We start from the raw sequence: 22146 nt of genomic DNA on the forward strand, positions 1-22146 counted from the left end.
GTTTTTGCCTATGCGACCGCACGGGCTGCGGCACGCTTGGCCTGCCAGTACCTGTCAGCTGCCTCCGGGGTCCCACCTACCAACAAAGATAAGTAAGAGTCCTTCTTCAGCTTGACGGCATCCCTTACTTCTGGCGTCCACCACCGGGTTTGAGGATTGCCGCCGCGACCGGCACCAGAGACCTTATGACCACAGCTACGAGCGGCCGCATCAACAGTGGAGGTGAAGAACATGGTCCACTCGGACTCCATGTCTCCAACCTCCCCCGGGATCTGGGAGAAGCTCTCCTGGAGGTGGGAGTTGAAGACCTCGCTGACATAGGGTTCCTCCAGTCATTCCCAGCAGACCCTCATGATACGTTTGGGCCTGCCAGGTCTGACCGGCTTCCTCCCCTCCCAGCGGATCCAACTCACCACTAGGTGGTGATTGGTCGACAGCTCTGCCCCCTCTTCATTCGAGTGTCCGAGGACACGTGGCCGAAGGTCAGATGATACGACTGCAAAGTTGATCATCGACCTCCAGCTCAGGGTGTCCTGGTGCCACGTGCACTTATGGACACCATTGTGCTTGAACATGGTGTTCGTGATGGACAAACTGTGACTAGCACAGAAGTCCAACATCTGAACACCACTCGGGTTCAGATCGGGGAGGCCGTGCTTCCCGATCACCCCCCTCCAGGTCTCACTGTCGCCGCCCACATAGGCGTTGAAATCCCCCAGGAGAACAATGGAGTCCCCAATCGGAGCGCTATCTAGTACCCCTCCCAGGGACTCCAAGAAGGTTGGGTACTCTGCACGCTGCTCGGTCCGTAGGTCGAGACAATTGTGAGAGACCTGTCCCCGACCCGAAGGCATAGGGACACGACCCTCTCGTTCACTGGAGTAAACTCCAACACATGGCGACTGAGCTGGGGATCAATAAGCAATGCGACCCCAGCTCTCTGCCTCTCCCCATGGGCAATGCCAGAAAAATGAAGCATCCAGCCCCTCTCCAGGAGTTGGGTACCAGAGCCCAAGCTGTGAGTGGAGGTGAGCCCGACTATCTCTAGTCGATATCTCTCAACCTCCTGCACAAGCTCAGGCTCCTTCCCCCCCAGCGAGGTGACATTCCACGTCCCAACAGCCAGGGGCTGTAGCATGGACCTCCGCCATACCGGGCGACGTCTCGGTCCTTGATTTTTTACTGGTCATGGAGGGTCTGATATATATATATATATATATATATATATATATATATATATATTATATATATATATATATATATATATATATATATATATATATATATATATATATATATATATATCAATAATGTGTGATTCTGCAAGAGGTCATTATTTCTTCCAGTCAGTCGTTGACATTTCATGGTATCATGATACTCATTTAAAAAGCAATACGATTTGATACAGGCTTCATAATATGATTATCATGATCCATGATGCATTCCTTGTTACACTCCTGTTCCCGGCACAGAGCAGTGAAATGACCCCGTTATTGCGATCCCGACAACAAGTCTTTCTTTTGGTTCTTAGGGTTGATACCTGACACCCAGAATAAAACAAGGACTGTTTTTAATACCAGGAGAATGTCTCCTCTGGCTCGGAGGAGCTTAGCAACAAACGCTGCAGATCCCTGGAACTTTCCCTTCCCTCAGCTGTTTCATGTTATTGCCGATCCCAGTTTGCCATTGACTAGAGTCCTGAATTCACTATGAAGCAATTCATACTAAAAACAAAATGAAAGGAATGTCCTTGAGAAATCTTTGTGAGGAGGATGAAAGTAGGAATGAAAAACGTGACACTTGTGCAGGAGGAGACAGAAAAGGCAGCGTTTGATTTTTCACCTCCGATGACATCTCGCCAGCCTTTTATTTCTCTTCTCACACAGACACTATAACTCTGGATTCACTTCAGTCTGTAAAAGCCTCTGTGTGGACGAAGGGCACACAGACATCACTTCACGTGTTCTGCCTGAAATTTGAGCACCAGGCAGCAGTGCATCAACAAAAACATCATGATGTTCAGATGGATGAAGACAAACCATTGCAGGTAGAATGCAGCAGCAACACTGTAAACCCAGTTATTACTAAAGTGTAAACGACTGCCTTTGCTGCACCTTGGCTTCTCTGAATGAGTGGTCGAGGCAAAGTTACCTGTATGCAACACCTACCTACTAAACTGCTGGGAACAGAATAGACCTGCAGGATTCTGCAGAATGTGCTTTCATTCGCTGTTGCTTCTGCACACCACACAGAGGCCTATTTTGCACCGTGCAGCTGAACAGATGTGCAGCAACAGATGCCTTACAGTTTAAGTCAAATGCACATTTGTTCCAGATTTGTTGACTCTCTTCAACCTAACAGATCTTCTGGCAGCTGCTTCTTTACAGTCTTGCATTAAGAAGAGGGGTCCAGCAGTGTGTGGGTTTGCAACGTGTAATACTGTTGTATCAGCCAGGATTGGCTTTAGAAATTCTGGTACATTTCTGATTCAGGGCCCTATCTTTCACCTGGCACAAACTAGCACAGCACAAGTTGTTTATCTGATGCATTTTACCCCCACCACCAGCATTCTTCAAATAGCAAAGGCATTTTGTGCACCCACAGATGTGTTGGGCCGGTTTTAAAAATCAGTCTAATCTTTTTGTCTACTAAAGTTAGACGACTATGGTTAGTTGCCCAACATTAGCCATTTAATGTCCATTTCACATAGATGGATAAACTTGCAGATTAGTCATCTAACGTTAGTCGATGAATTTCATGGGCATAAGTGGCCTTGTGAGTGCCCCTTGCCAAGAAACGCCTCTAATGCGCAAGAGTTTTGTTTACTTCCGGGTTGGTCATCTGCTACAACCATGGCAGAGTACGCCGCACCAGAGGAGAAGTGCTCCCAGAAAAAGGCCCAGATGTTCTCCAAAGCACAGTAAGCCTCTTGGTTCACCAACTCAAGGAGATTTTGGTGTCTAAAACAGCCCCCTGTTTTTTTTTTTTTTTTTTTTTTTGCAAAATGAGGATGTCAATCCACTTTTAATTGTATTTGTTCTAAATTAACCAACCTTTATCATTATTTTGTGGGGACAATTCAAGAGAAATACCCCTTTAATCCATTTTCACACATCTGTAAAATTCCCACAAAAAGCACCTCTTTCTGCATGAAAATGAGAACTTGGATGCATAGCTGCAGTGGCGGGCGCTTACATAACTGGAAATATTCATATATACCTTAAGTAAGCAGGATCACGAAGCACGCACACTCAACATGTAAATACACCAAAACTAAATTGAAAACAATGATTGAACTCAATAAAAGTAAACAGTAAGGGAAAAATGTGAAACATGACCTTACTGCTTCACCTCAGGGAGCTTTGGTGGCTGCTCTCTTCTGCTTCACTTTACAGAATCTGGAGACAAGCGAAGACACCAATGGGCCTATATAGGACATACTTATTATGCTGAAAAGACAAAAATGGCTAATTAAGTGCCGAAATGCAACCCATTTAGACCCTGTGCAATCAAGAAGTAGAGCTGCACACATCCCAAATGCACTTTTGACTTCTGGCCATGCACCACTCTGTAGAATCATGCAGATGGGCCCTGAGTGTTTGTTGTTCTAACTGTTGTACATTGTTTAAAATACTCCTGCCACTGTAGACTACACAGTCATAGGTTAATTTTCAGATCAGTTGCCTGGCAATACATTTGCATTTGTGGCAGTAATCAAAGCCAAATGGTGCAACAAAGCAACACATTCAGCGGTTTAGAGGTAATTCATGCATACTATAATGATGTTTATTTCTAAATATGACCAACAAATATGAATGAAGCCACACAGTCAGTGAGTTTAGAGATATAAAAAAACAAAGAAAGCAGCATTCGCTGAATTCGCTTGCTGTAACAGACCAGAATCCTTTGCATATTTATGAACACAGGAACAAGAGAGGGTTCTTGCACTTAATCCGTATTTTCAGTCATGAGGTTGAATTTCTCAAGGGACTTAGTGATTCTTGTCCTCAGAGGTCTTTAAACCATTGAAGAACATCTCAAAACACTTTATTTTCTCCTCTCCAGTCCCCCAGGAGAGCTGCTTGTGATGTCACAGTGATATATGGACGAACATCATGGCAGGTAATTTTCCTTTTGCCTGAGCACACTAATATTTGAGTGTTTGCCTGTTTGGTTCAAACATTCTGCCTCTCACAGAACGTCACTGTGCAGACTCCTCCAGAAGCACAGATGAAGTTCTGTCTGATGCGTCATCTGGATCTGCCATGAAGGTTTTTACTGTTTCAGCTCAAACGGGCCTCTGACCACAGTTATGCTCCTGCTGCTGGAAAACTGCATGTTTGTGTATTCAGCCTAATCACACTTTGATTGGCTGAATTTTCTTTTTTGAAAAGGCAGTGTAAATCCGGTGAAAGCTGTTGGCTCCTGTGGCTTCTGTCGAGGTTCATTTATTCGCCTCTCATGTTTATGCAAGTCGTAACAGCAATGTTGATGTTTGGATTCTCATCAACATTCACACCCTTCCTCTGCCTGTGGCTCAGCATCCAAACAGCCTGCTCGTGAGGTTTGCTGTCTGTGTCTCACTGAAGCCCTCGCTGGTTTGGAGACCTCCACCCGGAGGGCCGATCTGAGCAATTCTTCAGGCTGCAAGTGATGACTCCTCCTGAGTCTGGGGAAATAACATCTGTATGATTTAGTGTTTATGCATCAAATGTCTTCAAATTCATAATTTACTGCTGTTATTAATATTACAAAGTTCACTGTTCTAGAAATGAAGCGAAGCGCAGGTTCCACCAGGACAACTTGGGATTTAGCTCTCATCACATTTGCTAATTAATATAATCTGCTAGCAAATCAGAAGCAGCTGTTCTCAATTTTGGCATCAACGGCGACCAATAGGAAACACTGAAGCTAGTTATAGATGGCAATCCTGACTCACCTTTTGCCGTTTTACCAACGCTGTCTGAGGCTTTGCCTCCTCCACACTGCCCCTTCCTGGGTGCTTCCAGATGTGCCTCTATGTTCTGCTGCCTCCCACTGGACCCCATCTGTTCCTTGTCTCACCTCTGCCTCCTCTTAGTGTCATCTTCGCTGGTTCCTCCATCCTCCCTGGTCACTGTCCTGCCCTGTACCCTCCTCCACCCCACCACCACCAGTTGGTCCCTGTTCGATGCTGGGGGTTAGGCTCTGCCCCTGCCTTCTTCTAACGGCAGGATTTGAGTGTAATATACCCCAACACCATCAGACCCCAAACAAAGACCATCTCATTTGTACAGTTTTATTTATGGAACAAATGTTCCAAGTCCTTCTGAGTCTTAATGGTAGAACTTAATCATATGACTGGAATAGAGATAAAAAAAACCTCATAACAACATATGCCAGAGGCAGGAGTGAAGGCTTTGTCCTTTTCTTCTCACACCTTCTCTTTCTCCTGCATTCTTCATGTTATTATTTCATAACATTCAGTGTTTTGCATCATTGGGTCAAACCTCAACTTCCTCCACATGTCTGTGGAATCTGAATCACATTCTTGTAGGATCTGAATCAACAGTGATTAATTTGTGGGATGGTGCTTTATCAAAATCAGTATTTTGATAAAGCACCATAGCAAGAAGTAATGTTGTCAGATGTCCCACCAGATACCACCACACTGTTTGACAGTTTTTGAACTAATATATGGAAAAATAAATGGACAATATTTGTGTAGCACTTTTTCATCTGAAGCAGACTCTCAAAGCACGAAACAAAGAAGAAAAAGAAAACAAACAAATCTCTCCCTCCCTCTCTCTCTCTCTCTTGAAAGTGCTCAGCTGCTCACTTGGAGCAACTTGATTTGAACTATGGAGCCTCAGGTTGTAAACCTCTTGACCATGAACCAGGGACGTAGGCATATTAGGGCCAGGGCGGTCCTAGGCCCGCCCACTTTTTGATTGGCCCAGGGCCTGGCCCGCCCTGAGAAAGCTTACATGATTTTTCTCACTATTATTTTATTATTGATATTTTTTATTCACTCATTAAAAATATGCTTAACATTGACATTCAAACCAAAACGTATAAAAATGTATTGAAAAAATAAAAATGAGTGGGACCGTGTAAATTACACTGTAATTAAGTTATTTTGAAGTCATGATAATATTTAAATTTTAAAATTACAAAATGTTTTGGTAGAATGAAAAATAGGACAATCATATTCATTTTATATTGCAATTGTTACAACGGAACTAACGATTTTGCAGCGAACACTGAGATGTGCGGATTGTGCGCGCTGTGCGCCGCTGCTTAATTTTGTTGTCAGACAGCGTACACAATTAGCTAAGTTAGCCATCATGGCTCAGAGTAAACTGAGTAAATTTGGCTTTAAAAGGGTTAGACTAGAAAATGAGCCACAACCTTCTAGCAGCATCACCGTCGCTCCTACTAGTGCTACTCCATCAACGTCGACTCCAGAGACTAGCAGCACGCCACCCCCCGCCAGCGCCTCTCCAGCCGGGCTGCCGACATCGGAGGGTCCTGTTCCTCCCCCCGGTCGCCAGCATGAAGGCCCACCCAGTGATTTGTCACAGCTAGATGAACCACCTGCCCAGCCAAAACCGAAGAAGTTTCCCTACACTGTGAGTCATGGGAAAGCACGGTGCTTCTCACTGAAGTGGTATGATGAATTTCCCTGGGTGGAATACAGTGTGTGCAGGGACGCACTTTTTTGTAAAATGTGTAGACATTTCCCCAGTGCGAGAGCTGAACGTGCGTTTTTACAGGACGGGTACACTGACTGGAAACACCTGCGCTATTCTTTAGAGAGACATGAAAGAAGTGAGCAGCACTCAATTTCCTTATCCAAGTTTGAGGCCTACAGGGAAACCAAAACATCTGGAAGGGGAAACATCATTGATCAGATGGACCTGGATGCGCGGGATAAAGTGTTTGTTGAAAGGAATAGGGAGCATATCAAAGTCATCCTGGATATTGTTATGCTTTGTGCCAAACAGGATTTAAGTTTGCGAGGGCGCAGGGAAACAGAGGAAGATCTCAACAGAGGTAACTTTCTAGAAATCTTTAATTGGGTCTGCAAATATGACCCGGAGATCAAAGCACGTTTAGAGCAGCTGCCCAAAAATGCAACCCTAATGAGCCCTGACATACAAAATGAGCTGCTCGAGTCAGCTGCCTCCTTACTGCTGCGTAAAATAAAGGATGAAATCAAGGAAGTGCCCGGTATATATTTTGCCATCATGGCAGACGAGTATAAAGCGTGAACTTGTCGCTGTGTGTGTGAGATACATCCATGGAGGAAAAATAAAAGAGCGCGCAGTCGGCTTTGTGGACACCAGCAAGGACATGAGTGCGCAGGGGATTTCAGCCAAGATATTAGAGATCATTGAACCACTGGGTCTTGACCCATCTCTGTGTGTTGGATTCAGCTTTGACGGGGCTTCAGTAATGTCAGGCCATAAAGGAGGTGTGCAGGTTATTTTAAAAGAGACATTTCCCCATGCTGTCTATGTGCACTGCAATTCACACCGATTAAATTTGGTTCTCAGTGCAGTAAAAAAAGCGTCTGGACATGTTAGCACATTCTTTGAAACAGTAAACATTTTGCACGCGTTCATGACAGGGTCAAGCAGACACACACGCTTTATAGAAATGCAGAAAGAGATGCACCCAGGACGGCCCTGCCTTGAACTTGAGCGTTCTGTGGATACGCGCTGGAGCTCCAAAGCTGGATCAATAGACAAAATACTGACATTATTTGATGTAATACTTGAAGTACTGGCTGAGTGTGCAGAAAGCAGTGGTCAAACAAAAGTCGATGCCCAGTCCCTGCTCCAACAGATACAAACAAAGAAGTTCCTATTTCTGCTTGTAACATTTGGTAAATTATTTGAAACAAGTTCTTTTGCCACACAGGGATTACAAAGTCCAACCCTGTCAGTCACTGGATGCATTGACTTAATCGAGGGACTGAAAGACAGTTTTGCAGAGTTTAGAGACAAGCCAGAATGTGTTTTCCAACAAGTGATGAAGCTAACTGAAGACCTTATGCAGAAATGTGAAATCACAAGCTGGGATATCACAGTGGGGACCAGAAAGAGGAGCCTCCCTTCCAGGCTCACTGATTCTGTGGTCTCAACGACTCTGGGAAAAGCAACAGCTGTGAGGAATGATGACGACCTGAGACACATCTGGAATGACATACTTGACAGGTAACATAGGCTGATAGGCTGTGTATATTGACCTCTTGCATTTATTGAAGGCTATGCATTATTTTGTTTGTGTTCTATTCTTCAGGTCCTGCAGAACAATGTAATTGATTTATATAACCTATTGTGTCAACTGAAGTAGAGTGTAGAATGCCATAGACTGGGCCTATAGTTGTTTTCACTATATGCAATTGAGGGCAGTCTTGTCCATGTTGTTTATCTAGGCCAGATTAACACATTTATAGAACATTCTGGTACTAAGTTAGCCTAATGTAATACCTAATGTAATAACCAATAACAGCATACCACTTCTTTCATTAGGCCAAGGCAATTCATAATGAAATAATATATAATAATCTGAGTTTCCTTGTCCCTAATTTCCTTTTACTCCTTAGGCGTCCTGTATTCATCATCATTACTTTTTCTTTTGCTGTGGCCTATGGCATGCATAGCCTACTGTAGCCTGCATTTGATAGACTATTCTTTCTTTTTCTGACAGGCAGCTGACCGAGCTTGATACCCGGTTCCAAGAGGACCAGTATGGCATCATGAAAGCTGCAGCAGCTTTCCTACCACAGTCACAAACCTTTGGCGAGAAGGAATCTCTGCACTCTGTATGTAATCACTACAACATTTCAGTCAGGGATGCAGAGTTGGCAGTATTCTATGAGCAACTGAAAAGGAAAGACTTAAAAGAAAACTTTCCTTCACTGATGGAGGTACTGGACATCTGTCCAGCAGACATATTCCCAAACCTGAACAGAGTCCTTCAAGTCATCCTAACCCTTCCTATAACCTCGTGCAGTGTAGAAAGACTTTTCTCAACTGTGGGCCGCATCAAGAATTACCTTAGATCAAAGATGAACACTGACCGTCTCAACCACTTGTCCCTCTTGTCATTTGAAAGGGAAATTAGTGACTCTTTGGATTATGATGAGATCATCACAATTTTCAACCACAAACCCAGGCGTTTGCGCCTTGTTTAACTCTTTAGGAGAACAGAGCAGAAGAGAACCAAGTAGAATAGAACAGCAGAACGTGAATAGGGCAGAAGAGTAGGGTAGAATGGAAGAGAAGGACATGAGCAGTGCATAAGAGAACAGAATAGAATAGAGAAGAATATTAGGCCAATATAGCAGAGCAGAATAGCATTAGAATAGAGTAGAACAGCAGTAGAAGAGAACATGAGGACATAGAGCAGAATAGAACAGAACAATGTAGAATATAACAGCAGAGCACAATAACTAAAGAACAGAACTATTGAGAAGAAAAAAACCCAGAAGAACAGAATAGGAAGAGAGCAGAATAAAAAGAGCTGTTTCGAACAAGAGAACAAGACAGCAGCACAAGTTTTAATACTTTTCTATATGTTTTATATTTATGTTCTCAGTTTTAATATTATGTTTGACAGTTCATGTTTTGTATCATTACCCCTGCCCTTGCAATTCTCTACCGTGGGGAATATAGGACACCTGTTTAATATACATTTTATATAAGTAGACTATGTTGTCATTAGGCCTACATTTTGAGATGTTCTCATTTTCATCAAATTCAAATTTTATATTTGACAATAAATGTGTTATATCTTTACCTCTGCCTTTGCAGTTATTTTGACATTAGCTGCACCAGGGGAATATTGAACACCAGTTGTCTTTTTTCAATGGAGGAAATGTTTTTGCAAAACAACAATGCTTAATTTTAAACTATAGAAATATAATGATGTACTGTAGTAGTCAGTCCACTTTGTCAGTGTGCACTTGAGGACAGCAGGGTGCGCTGTTTCACTTAAATAGGTCATAGAATAATTACCTTAAGGTTGTTTCTGCTAGGCATTATTGGATATTATATTGATTTTTCCTCTGGCAAAAGTTGGCCCGCCCACTTTTCTTCAGGCCCACCCTATTCAAAATTTCTGGCTACGTCCCTGCCATGAACACCCCATTAACTCCAGTTTCAAATGATTCAAAACAGGGATTTTTTCTGACGTTTCAAGTATTTCAAAAGTGTGAAGAATTATGTAAAGTGAGACTACTTTCATTTTGTATTTCAAGCTTTTCAAAACAGTGACTGTTTCCTGAAGCAATTGTTTCATTTTGTATTTGTAACAGTTAATCATTTCATGAAGAAATTGCTTAATTTAGTGCTTGGAGCATTTCAGAATAGTCACTATCTTAAATTGTGATAACTTTTTTGAACATTTTGAAACTATATTCAAAACTGTTTTTAGGTATTTTCTCAGTTTGTGTAGCACTTGCTTCATTTAACATTTAATGTTTCAAGACACTGGATTATCTGAAGCAGTTTTTTCATTTAGTGTTGTGTGATAATGTTTAGGATTTTGTAGCTGATAACTTTTTCTATAGTAATTAAATTTAGTGTTTTAAAACAATGAATTATTTCATTAACATTTCAACTGTTTTGGCAGAGTGAATCGTTTTCAAAAGGCAATTGTTTCATTTGGTTCAAAGTAAAAAAAATGCCTTATTTCTTTATTTACTACATGTGAAATATGTTAAGTGTTTAAAACATACAACTTGAGCTACACTTTTGCTTTGAGTGTGCTCTGAGTCTTGTGTGTGTTGCTGTGACACTGTGCTGCCTGAATGAGTGGAAAAGAAGGATGCACATTAATTTTCTCTGCAGTTATGAAGGTCTGTCTCACAGTCCTCGCCGTCCTCGCTCCCTGAGGAGTCTCACAGCTGTAGTGGACAGCTCTCACTGAACTGCAGCTCTGGTTTGGATAATCTCCCTGTCAGCGGTCTGTCTCTCTCCCAGATGTCAACTGATGCCAACTGTTGTGTGCCTTCACTTTGCACACTCAGCAAACACCTCACCTCACTGTTTTATCTGTTGCTGTTTTTGGCAAATGACCACAAGGCAATAAAAATCACTGCATACATCCTGGCACATTGTGCCAAAGCATTAGATTGAATGCACAAAGCTGAAAAATGTGTTTGGTGACTTCTTATTGTAATGTGTTACATTCTTTTCACAAAAACCCAAACAAACAAACAAACATAAAACCCCCTGCTACAGTATATTCATTTTTGAAAAAATGGGTATAAATGAAGCAAGAAGAAAACAATTCTAATACACATTTTCACTAAAGTGATATGAGCTGGAAATACAGCACTGTGACAAATTTAATATGGTTAAAATAACAATCAATCATACAAGTCTGCACTGTAAATATGAAGTTCATAATTTTATATGGATGCACAATCCTGAACACACCAGCAGGTGTCAGTATTCACTTAATGACAGCACAATACTTTCATGTGGACTCCACACCTGTATTTCAAAGGTAAAGGTCTTTATATTTAATGTGGGAAGCCAACAAAAGCTCCAACATTATTTTCAGAATGTCCCACACCACTGGTCTCTCCCCATTTCAAAGTTTTCACTGCTGGAGAAAGTACACTCAGTTCTGGAAGTGTCAGCTAGACACTTGGCTGCGATCGGGAAACGAACCCAGATTGCTGGGGTCACTACATGCAAACCATTAGAAGACCACATCCCTTAACCCTAATCAGCACATTTGGGGTCCGTGTGGACCCGGGATGGGTAAAATGCTTTAGAAAATGCATTTTTAATTGGTTTCCTGCCAAAATCTTTTATGTATTCCTCACACTATAGCCTATGTCCATATTTTTGGAAAAACATCAAGGAATATATTTGAAAATTAAATTTCTTTTTGGGTTGCACACAGACCCTAAAGAACGACCTTAAGCAAACGTGTTGTGAAGCTGTGTATGATGTTCCATCTTGTGTCCAAGTGAAGCTGACAAGAAAATAACACCAAACATGCAGCGCATGTGGAAGTTATGTGCACAAAACTCACTCAAGACCAAGCATCAGGTGTGAAGAGTGCATGTAAATAGAGTGTGAGAGAGAAGGTGAATCATTACAGTAGGTAACAGAACGTATGTGGTACATGTGTGCTATAAGGACATTTTTAATTAGCGTTACCCAGAAGTAACTGAATTATTACATGAGCGTCTATTAATTAAGATGAAAGTAAGGTTCACAGTTTTGTAATCAGGTTACATGTGTTACATGTGAACATGTTCCATTGTTCTCCTGGGGGATTTCAATGCCCACGTGGGCAGTGGCGGTCCTATAGTGATTTACATCCCGGGCGAAACCCCCTGCGTGCCCCCCCCCCGCGCACACTAATGTGGCCATCACCTCCGCCCCACCACTCATGAAAACACTAACTTCGTCCAGAACACCCACAATCCCACAAATTAACTCACAACAGCTATTTTCAAGAACAAATTTCCGGTTTTAATGACTACTGTAATAACAAACACAAAGAAATTGACACAGTCTAATGTGTCATCATCCATGGACTTATCTGCAATGATCATCTCAAACGTTTGCAGGAGGGCATCATAATTGTTTGCCACAGTGCTCACTATCCGTGATGTGAAATTCCATCAAGTAGGAGCATTTCTGGGCAACCTTGAGCAGCCTGCAGACTCAAGACAAGACATCCTCTTTGTGGATTTTGAGAAAAATGTGGCAAACCCAGAGAGTGATGCAAAAAATATTCTGCACTCAGATAAGCATTTAGCCCCCTGAGACAGAACCAGATTCAGTCTGTGTGCATAGCAATGCACAAACATTGCACTGGGGGCTATTGCTTTAACTTTGGCCTGCAAACCACTGAGAGCTGAAGCCGTGACAGCAGCCATGGCTTCTTCGTAAGGAAGACCATCACATGGCTTCACCAAAATCCGGTCCACAACATTCAAATTGTCTGCCATTATGTGCAGCTTGCTATCTAGCTAGCTCGCTAGCTGGGACTGGCGCGAGGCTAGTGTGAAGTTTGTCCACCTGTGAGTGCTTTGTGACGGTGGAGGAGCTCAGCAGCAACCGCTGCTCGGTAGGGACAGAAACTGCGACAGAAGTCAGAAAGAGTGATAGAAGTCAGTCACAAGCAGCTACAAAAAACAAACAAACAAAAAAACACCAGAAATAGAAGCTCGATTTGTCGCTAGTCGTTTTTAACAAAGACAATGCCGCTAAGAGGATTAGGAAAGTCTCCGGTTCAACTCAGAACAGAATGAAAATTAAAAAATGCTCCCACGGATGTTTTACACCGAAAGATCGCTGATTCGCTCATTTCGCTGTCAATCAAAAAGGGATTCAGCCTCAGACAGATCATCCAATCATCATGCAGAAGCTGAGTGTCCGGGCCAGCCGAGGCCAGCCCACTGCCCCATAGACCCCCAGAGACGCTGAGCGTCTGATGGGCGGGACAAAGCCCAGCATTTATCCAATGACTTGTCTTGTTTCGCTGCACTCTTTGCTTCGCTATTGAACTCTGTGGACGCTCAGCATCCACACTGTTTAAAACATTGTAAAGCTGCGGGAATGAGTGAGAGAGGAAAGCTACCATGGGACAGGGAGGGGGTGGAGGTGGGGGCGCCGCTCTGCTGTAATATAACCATGAACCCCCCCCGGCAGGACAAACCCCCCACCCCATTTTTTTTTTGACCATTTTTTTTTTCGCACGGTCGTGCCGCCCCCCTGCGATGCCACCCTGGGCGGCTGCCCGGTAGGCTGCCCGGTAGGCCCGCCTCCAGGACCACCCCTGCACGTGGGCGGCGACAGTGAGACCTGATCGGGAAGCATGGCCTCCCCGATCTGAACCCGAGTGGTGTTCAGTTGTTGGACTTCTGTGCCAGTCACAGTTTGTCCATCACGAACACCATGTTCGAGCACAAGAGTGTCCATAAGTGCACGTGGCACCAGGACACCCTGAGTCGGAGGTGGGTGATCGACTTTGTAGTCGTATCATCTGACCTTTGGCCACGTGTCTCGGACACTCGAGTGAAGACAGGGGCAGAGCTGTCAACCGATCACCATCTGGTGGTGAGTTGGATCCGCTGGGAGGGGAGGAAGCCGGTCAGACCTGGCAGGCCCAAACCTATCATGGGGTCTGCTGGGAATGACTGGCAGAACCCTCTGTCAGTGAGGTCTTCAACTCCCACCTCCGGGAGAGCTTCCCCCAGATCCCGGGGGAGGTTGGAGACATGGAGTCCGAGTGGACCATGTTCTCCACCTCCATTGTTGATGCGGCCATTCGTAGCTGTGGTCACAAGGTCTCTGGTGCCTGTCATGGCGGCAATCCCGGAACCTGGTGGTGGACACCGGAAGTAAGGGATGCTGTCAAGCTGAAGAAGGAGTCCTACTTATCTTTGTTGGTAGGTGGGACCCTGGAGGCAGCTGACAGGTACCGGCAGGCCAAGCGTGCCACAGCCCGTGCGGTCACAGAGGCAAAAACTTGGGTCTGGGAGGAGTTCGGGGAGGCCATGGAGGAGGACTATCGGTCGGCCTCGAAGAGATTCTGGCAAACCGTCTGACACCTCAGGAGGCGGAAGAAGCTCTCCACCAGCACTGTTTATGGTGCGGGTGGGGAGCTGTTGACCCTGACTGGGAATGTTGTCAGGTGGTGGAAGGAATACTTCGAGGATCTCCTCAATCCCATCGTCACGTCTTCCGAAGAGTAAGCAGGGACTGGGGACTCAGAGGCGGACTCATCCATTACCCTGGCCAAAGTCACCGAGGTGGTTAGAAAGCTCCTCGGTGGCAAGGCTCCTGGGGTGGATGAAATCCGTCCTGAGTACCTTAAGTCTCTGGATGTTGTGGGACTGTCTTGGCTGACACGCCTCTGCAACATTGCATGGTGATCGGGGACAGTGCCTCTGGATTGGCAAACTGGGGTGGTGGTCCCACTGTTTAAGAAGGGGGACTGGAGGGTGTGTTCCAACTATAGGGGGATCACACTCCTCAGCCTCCCCAGTAAGGTCTGTTCCAGAGTACTGGAGAGGAGAATTCGACCGATGGTTGAACCTCGGATTCAGGAGGAGCAGTGTGGTTTTCGTCCTGGTCGCGGCACACTGGACCAGCTCTACATGCTCCATCGGGTGCTCGAGGGTTCATGGGAGTTCGCCCAACCAGTCCACATGTGTTTTGTGGATCTGGAGAAGGCGTTCGACCGTGTCCCTTGGGGCACCCTGTGGGGGGTTCTCCGGGAGTACGGGGTCTGGGGTCCTTTGCTAAGGGCTATCTGGTCCCTGTATGACCACAGCAGGAGCTTGGTTCGCATTGCCGGTAGTAAGTCAAACCTGTTTCCGGTGCACGTTGGCCTCCACCAGGGCTGCCCTTTGTCACCGGTTCTGTTCATTATTTTTATGGACAGAATTTCTAGGTGCAGCCAGGGTGTAGAGGGGGTCTGGTTTGGGAACCACAGAATTTTGTCTCTGCTGTTTGCGGACGATGTGGTTCTGTTGGCTTCGTCAAATCAGGACCATCAGAATGCACTGGGGCGGTCTGCAGTCGAGTGTGAAGCGTCCGGGATGAAAATCAGCACCTCCAAATCCGAGGCCATGGTTCTCGACCGGAAAAAGGTGCTTTGCCCTCTTCAGGTCGGTGGAGTGTCCTTGCCTCAAGTGGAGGAGTTTAAGTATCTTGGGGTCTTGTTCACGAGTGAGGGAAGGATGGAGCGTGAGATTGATAGACGGATCGGTGCAGCATCTGCAGTGATGCGGTCGCTGTATCGGACCGTCGTGGTGAAGAGAGAGCTGAGTAGGGGGGCAAAGCTCTCGATTTACCGATCGATCTATGTTCCGATCTTCACATTCAGTAGATACTCACAAATCCAACAAGACCAAGCATTCATGATATGCACACTTTTAAGGCTATAAAATTGGGCTATTAGTAAAAAAGTAGAAAAGGGGGTGTTCACAATAACAGTAGCATCTGCTGTTGATGCTACAAACTCAAAACTATTATGTTCAAACTGCCTTTTTAGCAATCCAGTGACTCACTAAACTAGTATTTAGTTGTATAACTACAGTTTTTCATGATTTTTTCTCATCTGCGAGGCATTAATTTTGTTTTGTTAAGATTTTGCTGGTGTACTAGTGTGCTTGGGGTCATTGTCTTGTTGAAACACCCATTTCAAGGGCATGTCCTCTTTAGCATAAGGCAACATGACCTCTTCAAGTATTCTGACATCTCCAAACTGATCCATGATACCTGGTATGCGATATATAGGCCCAACACCATAGTAGGAGAAACATGCCCATATCATGATGCTTGCACCACCATGCTTCACTGTCTTCACTATGAACTGTGGCTTGAATTCAGAGTTTGGGGGTCGTCTCACAAACTGTATGTGGCCCTTGGACCCAAAAAGAACAATTTTACTCTCATCAGTCCACAAAATATTCCTCCATTTTTCTTTAGGCCAGCTGATGTGTTCTTTGGCAAATTGTAACCTCTTCTGCACGTCTTTTTTTAACAGAGGGACTTTGCGGGGGATTCTTGCAAATAAATTAGCTTCACACAGGCGTCTTCTAACTGTCACAGCACTTACAGGTAACTCCAGACTGTCTTTGATCATCCTTGGAGCTGATCAATGGGTGAGCCTTTGCCATTCTGGTTATTCTTCTATCCATTTTGATGGTTGTTTCCTATTTTCTTCCACACGTCTCTGTTTTTTTGTCCATTTTAAAGCATTGGAGATCATTGTAGATGAACAGCCTATAATTTTTTGCACCTGCGTATACGTTTTACCCTCTCCAATCAACTTTTTAATCAATCTACGCTGTTCTTCTGAACAATGTCTTGAACGTCCCATTTTACTCAGGCTTTCAAAGAGAAAAGCATGTTCAACAGGTGCGGGCTTCATCCTTAAATAGGGGACACCTGATTCACACCTGTTTGTTCCACAAAAATGATGAACTCACTGACTGAATGCCACACTACTATCATTGTGAACACCCCTTTTCTACTTTTTTTTTTTTTTTTTACTAATAGCCCAATTTCATAGGTTTAAGAGTGTGCATATCATGAATGCTTGGTCTTATTGGATTTGTGAGAATCTAAATCTACTGGTACCTTGTTTCCCATGTAACAATAAGAAATATACTCAAAACCTGGATTAATCTTTTTAGTTACATAGCACTACTATTATTCTGAACACTACTGTAGGTTCCATAATGTGTGCTGATGAGGGTTAAAAGGTTTCAAAATGTCTAAAAGTATTTCAAGTTAGCCACCACTAAGTTAGAGTGTTGGTGAAAGGTGTCATCCCCAGCTCCACGTTCTATCTATTTTTTAATTCAGGTTTTATTTTCTAATCCTTTTGTATATTTTGGCCCACGTTGTGGTGTCTTGCTTTTTTATGCAGGCAATGGAACAATAGTCAAAACATGTGTTTCAAAGGTTCCTTAATCTTTCAAAGTAGTGCTTCCACTCAGCCTTCACTAATTTACAGTATCTACTAAAAGATTTGGCACCATCACAAGCCAAATGCTAGGTTCTTTATGAACAGTTATAACAGTTTTCTCATTGTTTCTTCCAGAGGCTGTATATATACGCTGAACAAACCCTCCATGACATCACCTATAGTTTTCCTGAAGAGTGTTTTTTGAAACTCAAATACTTTGGCTCTGTTTGTCGCCATCTTGGCATCTTGGGTAAAGAGGCGGGACATGGGCAACACAGTGTGTCAGCTGAGAGGGAAGAATGGAGCACTTCCTCTTGTCATTTACCAAGCAAAGTAAAGCTAACAGGCTAACCTTGGTTCAGTTGTTTTATAAACACGTTTTGTGGACTAGTTTATGGTTTTCATAAAGGGGGGCTTGGGTGCAGGCATTAAAAATTATGATCGGCTTATTGCTTCAGTAACTGCGGCGTAACAGTGATGCTAACATCACCAAGCCACCATATTTGGTAATGCACACATGCAAGCATGCATACACATTTGTGCTTTTTGTACCAGACTTTCAACATATTGCATTTCTGCACATTTTAACATGGGTGTCTATGTGATGTGTCAACCTTTTGGAGTCAGCGTTGATGTTGTGTGGGCCGCCAGAAGAGGATGTACTGCTGGCCCACCACCAAAGGGCGCCCTGCCTGAAGTGCGGGCTTCAGGCACGAGAGGGCGCTGCCGCCACGGACACAGCCGGGAGTGACAGCTGTCACTCATTAATTCCTGACAGCTGTCACACATTCTTCATCATTGCACTCCATAAAGACCAGACGTCATCTCCACCTCATCGCCGAGATATCATACTTCATTGGAGGTAATATCCTCAGCCTTTGTGGAAATATTGAGAATCTGTTTATTGTGAGTGTTTGCAGGAGTTCCGGTCCTTTTGTGGAGGCTGTGCAATACGGCACTCTTTTTCCTCTGAGGACGCGCTGCAAGTATTGAGTGAGAGGTGGAGGTGGCATTCCCACCGCTGTTGTTACTGGGTGTACACACACCCACACTTGACTGTCTTTGTTCTTCGCCAGCAGTACCAGATCCGACAGTCGGGGACGGTGATCACCTGGGAATTCCGGACTTGGCGGCTCCAGTATTCACCAGGTTCTGTGGGGGCGGAAATCATGTGGTTCCGGCTCTTCTCAGGACAGACGTCTTCTATCCTCGAGCCTGCCCACACGTCACCTTTGTAATTTGACTGTAATTATATTCTGAGATTGTCTGTATGTTCGTTGTGCACGTTTCACAACATTAAATTGTTACCTTTTGGCTCATCTATTGACCGTTCATTTGCGCCCCCTGTTGTGGGTCCGTGTCACTACACTTTCACAACAGGATATCTCGGCCAGCCTCATGGACTCCGAGGGGCGTCACCCGGCTGTTGAACGACCAATGGGAGAGCAGGGAGCGCAGGCGTCTGCAGGAGGCGTGATTGGTGAGCTACAGCACATTCTCACCGCCTTTACGGCTCGGTTGGATCAAATGACCGAACAAAACATCCTCCTGAACCGCAGGGTGGAGGCTCTCTCCGCACAGATGGCGGTGCTCCTGTCGACCCTGTGCAGGATATAAACATTCCAGTGGTGGTTCAACAACCCCTCCCACCATCCCCTGAAGCATACATAAGCCCTCCTGAGCCGTACGGAGGTTTTGTGGAGACGTGCGCGGACTTTCTTATGCAGTGTTCGCTCGTCTTCGCACAACGTCCCGTCATGTACGCGTCAGATGCTAGTAAAATAGCTTATGTGATTGCTCTGCTTCGGGGTAAAGCACGCGCCTGGGCTACGGCGCTCTGGGAACAGAACTCACGGTTGTTATCAGCATACACTGGGTTTGTGGGGGAGTTCAGAACTGTGTTTGATCACCCTAACAGAGGAGAGACCGCTTCAACCATGCTGCTGTCAATGAGACAGGGACGCGAGAGCGCAGCCGCTTATGCAGTCAACTTCCGCATCGCGGCTGCAAGGTCCGGCTGGAATAACGTTGCACTCCGCGCCGCCTTCATAAACGGACTGTCGTTGGTTCTGAAGGAGCAGCTGGTAGCTAAGGAGGAACCGCGGGATTTAGATGGGCTTATCGATCTCGTTATACGGTTAGACAATCGGTTGGAGGAACGCCGTCAGGAGCGAGGCGAAGGACGTGACCGGATACGCGCCGCCCCTCTCCCTTCCAGGTTTGAAAAGGCACCGCCCTCCCCACGCTCCACAGCCACAGCGCTCCGTGGGGTAACAGCTCCCCCTGCTGACGTTGTTAGGGAAACGCACAGGGCCAAAATGAGGAGGCTGATCCGCGGGGAGTGTTTTCTCTGCAGCTCAAAGGAGCACATACAGAAAAACTGCCCCAAACGGCCAAAACGACAACACTCGCCCTTAGAGACTGGGCTAAGGGGGGGTCAAAACATTCAATTGAGACACACACAGATTGCCACACGACTCCCAGTCACAATCCTGAGCGGGGATTTAACCCTTCAAGCCCCAGCACTGGTGGACACGGGGTCAGAAGGGAATCTGCTAGACAGCAGATGGGCAAGGGAGGTAGGGCTCCCTCTGGTGGCACTTCCTTCGCCATTACAGGTTCGGGCACTAGATGGCACCCTCCTCCCTTTACTCACACACGACACAACCAGTAACTCTGGTGGTGTCTGGAAACCATCGGGAGGAGATTGAGTTTTTTGTAACTCCTTCTACCTCCCGCGTGATTTTGGGCTTCCCATGGATGTTGAAGCACAATCCCCGAATTGATTGGCCGTCTGGGGTGGTGGTTCAGTGGAGCGAAACCTGCCATCGGGTGTGTTTAGGATCCTCGGTTCCACCCGGTTTACAGGCTAAGGAGGAGGTCAAAGTCCCTCCCAATCTGACGGCAGTGCCGGTTGAGTACCACGATCTTGCTGACGTCTTCAGCAAGGATCTGGCACTCACCCTTCCCCCGCACCGTCCGTACGATTGTGCCATTGATTTGGTTCCAGGCGCTGAGTTCCCGTCCAGCAGGCTGTACAACCTCTCACGACCTGAGCGCGAATCAATGGAGACCTACATCCGGGACTCATTAGCTGCCGGGCTGATCCAGAACTCCACCTCCCCGATGGGGGCAGGTTTCTTTTTTGTGGGCAAGAAAGATGGCGGACTCCGTCCATGCATTGATTACAGGGGGCTGAATGAGATTACGGTTCGCAATCGATACCCGTTGCCATTGTTGGATTCCGTGTTCACCCCCCTGCATGGAGCCAAAATCTTTACTAAGCTGGATCTTAGAAATGCATATCACCTGGTTCGGATCCGGAAGGGAGACGAATGGAAGACGGCATTTAACACCCCGTTAGGTCACTTTGAGTACCTGGTCATGCCGTTCGGCCTCACCAACGCCCCCGCGACGTTCCAAGCCTTGGTTAACAACGTCTTGCGGGACTTCCTGCACTGATTCGTCTTCGTATATCTGAACGATATTCTCATCTTTTCTCCGGATCCTGAGACCCATGTCCAGCATGTACGTCAGGTCCTGCAGCGGTTATTAGAGAACCGACTGTTTGTGAAGGGCGAGAAGTGCGAGTTTCACCGCACGTCTTTGTCCTTCCTGGGGTTTATCATCTCCTCTAACTCCGTCACGCCTGATCCGGCCAAGGTTGCGGCGGTGAGAGAATGGCCCCAACCAACAAGCCGTAGGAAGCTGCAACAGTTCCTCGGCTTCGCTAATTTCTATAGGAGGTTCATTAAGGGCTACAGTCAGGTAGTTAGCCCCCTGACAGCCCTGACCTCTCCAAAACTCCCCTTCACCTGGTCGGATCGGTGCGAAGCCGCGTTCAAGGAGTTGAAACGACGATTCTCTACTGCGCCAGTTTTGGTGCAGCCCGACCCTAGCCGCCAGTTCGTGGTTGAAGTGGACGCCTCTGACTCAGGGATAGGAGCCGTGCTGTCCCAGAGCGGAGAGACTGATAAGGTTCTTCACCCGTGTGCCTACTTTTCACGTAGGTTGACCCCGGCTGAACGGAACTATGACGTCGGCAATCGAGAACTCCTTGCGGTGAAAGAGGCTCTTGAGGAGTGGAGACACCTGTTGGAGGGAGCGTCTGTGCCGTTCACGGTTTTCACTGACCATCGGAACCTGGAGTATATCAGGACCGCCAAGCGGCTGAACCCCAGGCAAGCCCGCTGGTCACTGTTCTTCGGGCGTTTTGACTTCCGGATCACCTATCGCCCCGGGACCAAGAACCAGAGGTCGGATGCCTTGTCCCGGGTACACGAAGAGGAGGTCAAAACTGCACTGTCGGATCCACCGGAGCCCATCCTGCCGGAGTCCACTATCGTGGCCACCCTCACCTGGGACGTGGAGAAGATCGTCCGGGAGGCCCTGGCACGGAGCCCGGACCCAGGTACAGGTCCGAAGAACCGTTTATACGTCCCACCAGAGGCCAGAGCTGCAGTCTTGGACTTCTGTCACGGTTCCAAGCTCTCCTGTCATCCAGGGGTGCGAAGGACCGTGGCAGTTGTCCGGCAGCGCTTCTGGTGGGCGTCTATGGAGGCCGACATCTGGGAGTATATCCAGGCCTGCACCACCTGTGCCAGGGGCAAGGCTGACCACAGGAAGGCCCAAGGACTACTCCAACCGCTTCCTGTGCCTCATCGCCCCTGGTCCCACATCGGCCTGGATTTCGTCACGGGCCTC

Source organism: Thalassophryne amazonica, chromosome 11 (assembly GCF_902500255.1).
Source record: "Thalassophryne amazonica chromosome 11, fThaAma1.1, whole genome shotgun sequence".
NCBI lineage: Eukaryota > Metazoa > Chordata > Actinopteri > Batrachoidiformes > Batrachoididae > Thalassophryne > Thalassophryne amazonica.